Genomic DNA, 9,734 nt, shown 5'->3' with positions numbered 1-9,734 from the left:
AAGCATATGGAGTTCAGGAGTCAAGCACTTAACCCCTCTGCCATTCTACCTTTTCAGTGTTAGTGCAGCTCTCTTGGGGTTCTTGTGACATCAGGAAATTTGGTGCCTGTGACACACTGGAACAGGTCTGAGCACAGCCACCAGTCATGCGACATGTTATACTGTCACCACCAGAGTTTATTAAACCAATGAGTCTGAATCTGCTAAACTTTGCAGGAGAAATAACCTGGAAACCTTCACTGTCTGTGGCTCACCTACGATCAGTGCCCCCAAAGAAAGCATCATAAGGACTATCTCAGAGAAAGAATTAGAAATGTGGAATTGATCACTTATTACAAGTGATGCTGAATTGGAAGACTCAGTTGTCATGCTGTCCTTTACTTTGGACTCTCAGGTAGCACCAAATAAATTACACAGAGGCCAAAGAAGACTTTTGATTGCTTTTATTATAACTATTATGAAAAACAAACAAATGTCAGGTAACAAGCATGGTGGCTTCCAGGTGTATAAAATAAAGACTTCAAGGCAGTTATCTGGTTAAAGAGTTCAAGGAATGCAGTTGTAAGGTGTATGGTGGCTGTACCCAGAGACATGGGGACTGGGTGGCTGAGGAGCTGGTGGACAACAATGAGGGGGTGGTGCAGAAGATTCTGGGGATGCCCCCCTGGCCCCACCCCTGAGTCATGGCAGAATTCGTTCTAGCTGCAGGGTGAAAGCTTCTGTTTGCCCAGGGGTTTGTAAGCCTGTTCTCGGATAATGACACACAAAAAAGACACATGTGAACTGAAAGAACCCAATCTCAGAAAGAAGTGTCACTAGATCCTCAGCAGACACTTTTAGGGACACTAGCCAATGGCAAGAAGTGACACCTTGTGCCAACATGTGTTAGGAACTCTTCCCATTGCCACTGAGTGCTGGTCTCCCAAGCAGACAGATGACGATGATGACAGAGTAGACTAGGCTCTTCAGGAGGAGGAGGAGGTAGGTATAGTAGGCAGATGTGTTCCCAAGTTGCAGCTGCAGGGTGTCTAAAAGAAGCATTTCATTAATTTCACGTGTTGTTTTGAAAGGCTAGGACTTATTAATGGGCGAAGGGTGACTGTATACACTTCTGATGACTTAGGTTGAAGTGACACACTCACACCAGCACAACTGGAGAATAAACACCTACATCACCATCCCCACCACCACTGTCCCCAAGACAACTCAGAACACAGTTTGCTGGTCAAGTCACTCAAACACCTGTGAAATTCACCTAGAACTTTCCGAAGTAATAAAAAGTAAGTTTGTGTTTATAATGAATGAATCCAATGGGAAAAAGGCATTGGTGATAAATAGCTTTTAATATTCCTTCTTCCCTACCATGTTTCGAGGTAAGAATAAGAGGCAATATAAGTTCTGCAGAAATTGCATTGATAGCAATTAGTTTAAAGCAGATACAATATCTGGACTTTGTAACACATCAGAATTGTGTTTGGATCTTATAAATCTGACTCATGGCAAAAAAAAGAATAATAAGAGGCAATATCCGTTAAGTACAAACTAGCTGCTACTTATTTTGACACCTTTGTATGAAAAGCTTAAACCTTATTGAATTTTTCAATAAATTATGAGATTATTATTATTTTCACTCCCATTTTTACAAATAAACCGAGGACAGAGAGAGAAGGGCTGATTTCATGCAACTAGTAAGTACCAGAAGCCAGATTTCAATCCCAGCAACACATCATTTAAGAACACTTTCTCAGCTGCTCTATATAATTCTGCATATTCACATGCAGAAAGTAACAAAGACATCAAAATGATTAAGAAAAACTATACATTAGGATGATGATAATGAAGATGGTGATGATGATGGTTAGAGCCCACAAGTCCCTTGATATTGAACACGGAGGGTGGATCAGCAAGGCTAGAACCAATGCTCTTCATCATTACTTTTGTTCATGTGTAGGGAGAAAATGCCAGGAGCTAGTACTTACGATGTAGCAGCTAAGTGCTAGACCTTTCACATATGTCACATTATATCTCCTATGACTGAGTTAGGTGTTCTTTGTGTCATTTTTGGTGTGTTCAGAAAATGTAAATAGTAAAAAAAAAAAAAAAAAAAAAGAAAATGTAAATAGTTTAGCCATAGTCATGCAACTGATAATTAAAAGAGTGGAGTTTAAGTCCACTCTGTGGCACCAGAAGCCCTGCACTCACACCCCGGCCCCATGTGCACACCTGTCTCAGGGTCTCGGCTTTGGGAATTAGAAGAAGAATAAAAACTGAGATAGTATATGAACTTTCAATTCAGATGGTCTGGGACAAAGCCCTAGATCTCGCTGTGTGGTATGGAGACAAATAAATTTAGCTCATTGCCTTCCTGTATAAAATGGGAATAAAATCCTTCACAGTGTGTATTAGGAGAATTAAAATGCACTCACAGTGCAGCACACCTTCTGTACGAGAAGCTCTTAGTCTTAGTTCATGTTATTAACTACCAGCAAGAACATTTTTTTTATAAATCTGGAAGCAATCTGAAAAAAAATCAAGAAGCAATTGATATCCTGTTTTCCTCAGTCAGTAGTAACAAAGGTCACAGAAGTGAATGAATTCCACTGTTGAAAGAATTCAGAGCACATCCCTGCACCCCTGATTTATAGTCCTCTCACACCCAAACCAGCATTTACTGTGTGATGATGATTCCTGAGAGATGATGGATTGTCTTAAAACATCACTCAGTCTATTGTTCAAGATCCAGCCATTCTGAGGTTTTCCCCTGAAGCCAGGGAAGTTCAATGGTGATGTTGATGAGGAGGAAAAAATGCTACAGCAGAACATAAAGGCAAACGTAGACAAAATCTTACCATTTTCATCATTCAGAGATGATTTTGTGGAGTTAATAGCAGCAAGCTCTGAAAGAAATGAGTGCAAGTGTTATTCAATTGTTCAAATCCATTATTTGATGTGTGTCTGTGTTGTGGATAGATAGATGATAGATAATTAGATGATAGATAGGTAGATGATAGATAACAATTAGTAAGCAGAGAAGAGAGCCTTTACTAATATGGGCCCTGCCATTCCAGAACTGATTGTTCTGAGTCTGTGTAATTCAGTAAATCAATTCAAAATTGTATTTCTGCACATGAAGATGTTGAACTCCATGAATTATGCATTTATTTCCTTTTTCCCCCCACAGCTGGAGGGTAAATGCCTAAGACTATCTTGTTTTCCTTCTCTGCTCATAGCTCCTAGCACAGTGCAAAGTAGTTGTCCTATACAAACTTGTTGAATGGAGAAATAACCAGAAACTGGCTGCTGTACAGTCCTCAGCACACACTGCTGACATGAAGTGCTGTTACCAAGATGAATCCATCCAACCCTAGAATCACAGCAGAATCTTACATGTTGGAAGGAGTCTGGTTTAGGTCAATTTCCCATCTAAGCAAAAGAGAGCAGTCCTACCTTTCGAATCACACAAGCTTCAGTATCCCCAGATACTGCACATGATTTTCTGGAGTGATGGTATTTGCAGACATGACAACAATATGAATGAAAGTTAATACCTATTAAATGATTATTACTGTGCCAGACACTGTGTTAAAGGTTCACATGTATTATGCCATCTGATCCCCCAGTTACACTGATATAAGCTGAATTTGGAGGAGTCCATCTTACCCGGAAGGAAATAAGATTTAAAGGGTCTATGTACCTTGCAAAATCATACCAGTGACTGTTAGAGCCAGCCCTCAAAGGGTGGTTGTGGGCATTTAGATGAGTGAGAGCATGTGAAAAGCACCTTGTAAAACACCCCATAGAAATCGAACATAACTCCCCATTGTGCACTGTCAAACACCATCTGTTCCAGATAGCCTTTCATCTTAGCAAATGACCTTTTCATTACAGATGCTCATTTTTTAAACATTTTATTATTTATTTGAGAGGGAGAGAGCATGAGCAGAGGAAAGAGACAGGTAGAGGGAGAAGCAGACTCCCCACTAACCAGAAAGCCCAGGGGCACCCGGGTGGCTTAGTCGGTTAAGTGGCTTTCTTTGGCTCAGATCATGATCCTGTGTCCTGGGATCCAGCCACCCTTCAGGATCCTTGCTCGGTGGGGATCGTGCTCCTCTCTCTCCCTCTGCTTGCCTGTAGCTCCCCCTACTTATGCCCTCTCTTTCTCTCTCTCTTTCTCATTCTGTGTGTGTGTGTATGTGTGTGTGTGTGTGTGTGTGTGTGTGTGTGTGTGTGAAATAAATAAATAATTCAAAAATATTAAAAAATAAACAGGGGGCCCAATGCAGAGCTCAATCCCATGACCCTGGCTGGGATTAAGTCCTGAGCCAAAGGCCTGTGCTTAATCAACGGAGCCACCCGTTCACCCCTGAATGTGAACTTGTTTGCAGGGATAGAATGAAGACCAAGTCACATTTATAGCCATCTGAACACACATAAAAAAGGAGTTGTATTTACCTACAGAGTAGAAGACAAAACAAAACACAAAGGCACCCAACATACATACAAAGACAAAAATCAGTAAAATGATCATTGACCACAGGATGCAGGAAGAGAGAGTTGCAAGGCTCTTTTGTTTTATCCCTTTTCTTTTCTATTTATCTTTGTCCACAGAGACATGGTTGTGGTGTGCAATTTTATGTACGCCACACAATCTTATTTTCGTGTGTTCTTAAAGAAATTGGTTTCAGATATAACCATTTGAGTAAATCCCAGGAAGGAAAATGTTACTATAATTATGTTAATTATAATTCTAATACTACAATTGTTAGATGTTTATATTATAGATAATTACTATATACAATATACAGTATACAAAATACTATATACAACTATAGATAATTACTATAATTGTTAGATGTTAGATATCCTCAAGAGCTAAATTTACAGTGCCTTAAAGTTCTCCTTTTTTTCCATACAGTGATGTTATTGATCGTATTTATATCTGAAATTAATATAACACTGTATGTTTACTAACTGAGAGTAAAATAAAACTTTAGAAAAGATAAATAAAAAACTCTTATCATCATGTATTGATTGACATAAAGACAGTAAAAATAACAAGTTTCATATAAAACCTGTATGTGTATTCTAGGTTCTCTTTCTCAAGGCTGGTCAAAAATGAGGACAAGATGAGTTTTATCTCTTTTGAGAATCACTTCATTATTCTGTGTTTTCATGTATCTATATACCTATATACAAGTTTTTATCAAAAACAAAAACAGGGATGCCTCGATGGCTCAGTCAGTTGGGCTCTGCCTTTGGCTCAGGTCATGATATCTGGGTCCTGGGATCTAGGACCACATCAGGCTCCCTGCTCAGCAGGGAATCTGCTTCTCTCTCTCTCTCTCTCTCTTTTTCAAATACATAGATAAAATATTAAAAAAAAAGAAAAGAAAATTCTGTGAACCAGTATTAGAAATCTGCTATAGAATTGCATTAACAGAAATGCCTTTATTAGCTTTGTTGCTATGAGAACTTGGAAACATTCCTTTCAGAAATGCTAAGTAAAACACATCATATACACAGGAACTTCTCCCTTATCATAATTCTCACCATGAAACTTACTATACTTTTTACTTTTCTCTGCAAACTAGAGAAATCAAAACCTAACAGGATATTTCAGCCAAGGGGTTACATTAAATTTATGCCTTGCTCATTTGCTTCCTTTCTGTTAGCTGTAGAAATAAAGAACTTAGGCCTGATTTATAATCTTACTTAAGTTAGTATTAGGAAAATATATAAATAAATACAATGAATATAGGAATAAATTCACCCATGTTGTGTTTTCAACAAGCATTTTCACTGGCATAATTTCATTTGATCTTCATCATAGGTCAGGTAAAAGTAAATGCTTAACACGAATTTGGTCATTGGACAAGCTAGGAATCTGGGACATAACAAAAATTCAAAACTGGTAATTTTAAAGATTTAATTGTCTGTATTTATAAACCTATTCATGAGTGAGGCATCATCCTGTCTAGGAAGTAGAGAGGAGCTTCAAAGGCCAATAGGAAAGAGGTTTCTCAAGATAGGGAGTGAAAAAGAAATTATCGGCAAGGAAACCATTGGCTTAGGCAAGGTCATCCTCCTATGGGGAATGGAGGCAGACAATCTGTAAACTTCCTAGTGCTGACCAGGAAGTTCCCACGTCCACTCACTAAAGGTTGCCTTTCTGGGTGTTGACTCTGCAGCTGGGTAGGTATAAAGACTTTAATGACTTGAGGCCTTAAGCTAAGTGAGTACATTTTGGGCCTGTGGTTTTCGTTTTTAACGACTCTGCCTTTTGATCAGACTCTCTGCTGAACTGAGAGATGGGTTCTAAATTGAAGGCATTAACACCACTCTCAGCAACTGCTCTCACATTATCACAGTAATTGTTGTTCCTCTGGGTGATATTAACAGGTCTTAACCTTTTTACTCAACCCTTGTGATAGTCACAGATTTCAACTTCAGCTTTACAATTTTTGAGTTGGTCAGTCTCTTCATTCTTTGTAATGTTCCAGTCTTAGATCATTTGCTTGGAGATTACTGGCTTTGAATTTGCATGTAAAGCTTTTGAGAGGACATAACACACCAGGCAGATTATTATATTGCCTCTAAAGAGGATAATTCCTCATGTTTGTCATAGTCCCCAAGACTCAAAGCAATTAAAATCAAATCAGTAAGAAAGACCCTACTAAAGGAGTAATTCTGTTAAGCCACATGGCTTGCACCATGATCAGATGTTACTGGGTTTTAATTTTCCCAGTAGAGTTCAACTTGGTATAGAACATGGTGTTGCCTACAGCAAAGATCCAGTCTTGCTCAGCCGAGTCATAATCAAGGGCTATTTTACTTTCAAGAACTGCTTTGGTCAGCGTCAAAGGGTTTTGTTTGTTTGTTTGTTTGTTTTTTGTTTTTTGGGGGGAGGCTACCCTTTGCTTTAAGAGGGCTTCTGCAACAACTTCAAGAATGAAGGGAAAGGTCTTGATTGTACTTCTTTATAATTATCCCTCACCAAGGAAGTAGGGCTAGCCAAAGGTGTGAATCCAAGTGGCTTCTTGGTAATTCCTAACTAACTCCCAATATAACTTTATGGTAATCAACCAATGAGATGTCTTATTGACCTTGAGAAAAACTAGGATTTTTTTAGGGTTATATTTTCTGCTAGGTAGCTCTAATTCCAGAGATTAGGCCCCTTGACATTGACCTGGGAGATACAGGCCATTGACAGAGTAAAGGAACAGAAAGGAGGGAGAAAGGATTTCATATTTAAAGTATGAAGCTTTGAACCCCTGTCTAGATGAAAGCAGGGATGTCAGCTGGATGTCAGCTACTTCTCTTTTCCTCAATTTGATTCAGAAACTCCAGTGTCTGGGCAGGAATAGGTGTCAGGTGGAGACTTCCATAGCTGTGGAATGTGTACAAGGTTCAACTATTAGTTTTACAGCAGGAACACTTGGTAAAGTCCCTCTTCTACTGGAAATGTCCAGGGCTATCTTCCTCTGATGTTGTGTCTTACATACCTAATCACCAGGCTGCACCCTGTGACTGAAAGGACCCTTTAATTGTGCTCCAAGAAGGTTTCTGTAACCTGATGATGACAGGCTTGAGCATCAGACACTGAGGACTCACATACAAAGGATCAGCAGAAGTTTGTACACTGAGACAATTTCAGGAAGTCTGCAAGGTTTTCCTAAAGGCTCCTGTGATTTTCCCTGTGAATTATGTGCCCTAGTCACTGGAGATCACAGAGGGTGTCCCCCAAACAATGTCTTTGCCACAATGAGGACATCAGCCTCTTGGCAGGAAAGGCTTAAACCCACCCAGAAAATATACAAACAATGACAAGAGCATATTGACAACATGTACCAACTGGCAGTGGAATGAAGTCCAGCTGCAGGTGTTCAAAGAACCCAGAGGAAGCAGGCATGAAGCCTCCAGAAAGTAAGCAGTTGTTCCAGAATTATGGACCTGACAGGTTAGACAATGGTAAACTGTTTTGTACTTTTGAGGTCTCCAGCCTGGTGGTTCCCAAGCCAATTCCTCAAAACACAAAAGGACTTTTAGATTTGCAATTTGGGCTCACCTGGGAGGTCCAGTCCATTAAGCATCTGCATTCAGCTCATGTCCTGATCCTGGGGTGCTGGGATCAAGCCCCATTTGATGCTCCCTGTTCAGTGGGAAGTCTGCTTTTCCCTCTCCCTCTACCCCACAACTCATGATCTACACTAAAGACTAAAAAATTGCACGCATTAGTTTATGGTCATTCAGAGATGTTACTGAGCTCTGACCAAAGAAGACTCTCGTGCAACACCAATTCTCCTGGACACTTCCTGAGAGATCCGCCTGGGGAACTCGGTCTGAAAGTTTAGGGGCTTGGTTGTGTGCCAGTTCAGTTGGCTTCTGGGCAAATATACTAGCTCAACCGAGCTGAAAAAAAAAATGCTACCTCGACTTAACACTAGTATAACACTCTTCCAGCCCAAGCTGGCCTGCCCTGTAAAGCAAAATCAATTGCAATAGGAGTTTGAACAAAAAGAGAGTGGAGCATAGAGCCGAGAACTCACCCACAGCCATTGGATCAGGTGAGAAAGATCGTGAATTCAAAGGACTCACGGTCACCACCTCTGTGTTTTGCTTTGTTTCTGAATGCCCCTGGGAGTCCATTTCAGATTCTGTCACAGTCATCAAACCTGTTAAAGAACAAAAATTGGAACTAAGTAAATGTTAAAGATCTAATAGCATTATTAATCAGTCTATTAATGAATGACTCAGCATCCCATCTAGGAAGTAGAGGGGAACTCAAAAGGGTTAGAGGAAAGGAAACCTTTTTAACAATAGTGAGGGAGCAGAAAAAGAAAATTCTTAGCAAAGAATCCATTGTTTTAGGCAAGGTCACCTTCCCAAAGGGAAAGAGGGGATCCATCAGGAATCTTTCTGGGGCTGATCAGGAAATGCCCATGTTGACTGGGTAAATGTTACTCTTCTGGAGGGTTGAAATTGTAGTTGGGTTAGGTATTAAGTCTTTGTTTAGTGACTTGGAGCTTTAAACTTAGTGTTACCATTTTAGGCATGTGGGTTCTTTTTTTCCCCCAATGTTCAAGAAGACAAAGATTTACTTCAGAAATTTAAACTTGTATATAGAAAGCTCTTCACAGTTCTTTTTATGTGTTTGTTTCCCACTGCTTAAAAATTGCTTGTGAATCACAGAGAAAAGTATAAGCTGGTTACTTCTTCCTCTTCTTCTTTTTTTTTTTTTAAAGATTTTATTTATTTATTTGACAGAGAGAGATCACAAGTATGCAGAGAGGCAGGTAGAGGTGGGTGGGAAGCAGGCTCTCCACTGAGCAGAGAGCCCGATGTGGGGCTCAATCTCAGGACCCCGAGATCATGACCTGAGCCAAAGGCAGAGGTTTAAACCATTGAGCCACCCAGGTGCCCCTAAGCTGGCTACTTCTTATGAGCCTTCTGTAGTCTTGGTCTGTGATGTTTATTCCAGGATGTGACTGAATCTACTGAGTTACTGGATCACCGTGGGCTAGGGCACATTCAGTTGGCTGCCCACAAGGTCTAAACTGGTGTCTACACCAATGGGACACCATGCCTGAATCACACCTGAATCATAAGGGACCCCAAGTGATTAGGAAAAGTCTATTTGCATTATGGTAATGATCCTCATTGGGATAGTAGTTCATCCTGCACCCTTTCCAGCCTGGCATTCACTAGGACGGCAGTAATGTTTGCAGAACAGCTTT

General features: G+C 40.1%; 1 gene segment (V, D, J or C); it reads right to left on the bottom strand.

Moving 5' to 3' along the window:
- Positions 1 to 428: 428 nt before the first annotated feature.
- LOC308352359 (T-cell receptor gamma chain C region 5/10-13-like) overlaps positions 429 to 9,734 on the bottom strand; it is a 55,177-nt gene continuing 45,871 nt past the window's right edge. The window contains exons 5-7 of the C gene segment in view: positions 8,547 to 8,672; positions 2,850 to 2,897; positions 429 to 1,028 (exon numbers count right to left, since the gene is read on the bottom strand).

This window comes from Martes martes (genome assembly GCF_963455335.1).
Source record: "Martes martes genome assembly, chromosome: 11".
Lineage (NCBI taxonomy): Eukaryota > Metazoa > Chordata > Mammalia > Carnivora > Mustelidae > Martes > Martes martes.
This window is presented reverse-complemented; position numbering and strand designations above follow the sequence as displayed.